Below are 1,389 nucleotides of genomic sequence, written 5' to 3' on the forward strand. Positions count from 1 at the left end.
ACAGGTACACCCACGCAAACACACAAATGATGATGCTGAGGTTGTTAGGGTTTTAACGACAGTGTGAGTCAGAGCTGTCTCCTACCTCAGCCAGGTGAACCAGGGGAGAGATGTTAGAACGCCTCAACACGCTCGCTCACTGACTCACCACCAGTACACATCTATCATTTACTACAGCAAAAAAAAAAAAAAAAACTTTCATGTATTATTGAACAGAATCACCTAGTCATTAATCTCCTCCTTGAGTAATGACCTCACACAGGCTGTAGACTGTGATGTTAGGGTTCACACAGGCTGTAAACTGTGATGTTAGGGTTCACACAGGCTGTAAACTGTGATGTTAGGGTTCACACAGACTGTAAACTGTGATGTTAGGGTTCACACAGACTGTAAACTGTGATGTTAGGTTCACACAGGCTGTAGACTGTGATGTTGGGTTCACACAGGCTGTGGACTGTGATGTTAGGGTTCACACAGGCCGTAGACTGTGATGTTTGGGTTCACACAGGCTGAAGACTGTGATGTTAGGGTTAGGGTTGGAGTTAGGACTGGACATCTACAGCTGTGCAGCACAAGGCTGTTACAGATCCTCCGTAGCTTCTGTTCTACACCTCAGCGACACACATGAAGTCACACTGTAAGGCCGGCCTTCCTTCCTCACTTCTCTTCCCATGCACAACTCAGAGCACAAAGGATGGCCGCAGCTTGTGAATATGTGGATGTTGAACCAGTGTGCTCAGCTGTGAATAGGTCTCTGTCTGAAAGCCCTCGCCACTATAACAACGACAAGGAGACGACAGACAAATAACAATAGCTCTGCTCTGGTGGAGGAGCAGGGGAGCAGAGAGGAGGGAGTACAGGGGAGGGGAGGGGACAGGGGAGGAGAGGAGGACAGGGGAAGAGAGGAGGAAAGGGGAAGAGAGGAGGAAAGGGTAGGAGAGGACAGGTGGGAAAGAGGGAGGGGAGGGGAGGAAAGCAGGGGAGAAGAAAGGAAAGGAGGGAAGGGGGGGAGGGAGGAGGGGAGGGGGGGAGGGGGGTGTGGGCTGTGGAGAAGTTTCTCCATGTCAGCGTTCATGAGGACAGGAGTGGGACTGAGGACAAAGAGAGCGCTCATGCTGCCCTGAACGCCTGGTCTGATGCTACGAGTGTGTGTGTATCTGTCTCTGTTCTGTGTGTGTATGTGTGTGTGTGTATCTGTCTCTGTTCTGTGTGTGTGTGTGTATGTGTTCTGTCAGATGCCAGCAGAACTCCTCATCATGATTTATTTATAAACATCTGACACACCAGACTTCACATATACACTCCTGACTTCTGTGGTAAACGACCAAGTGTTGAATTATAACTGACACTCAGATCTAGGCAGGAAGGGAGGAGGGAGGAGAGAGGAAG

The sequence above is a fragment of the Hypomesus transpacificus genome, chromosome 2 (assembly GCF_021917145.1).
Source record: "Hypomesus transpacificus isolate Combined female chromosome 2, fHypTra1, whole genome shotgun sequence".
NCBI lineage: Eukaryota > Metazoa > Chordata > Actinopteri > Osmeriformes > Osmeridae > Hypomesus > Hypomesus transpacificus.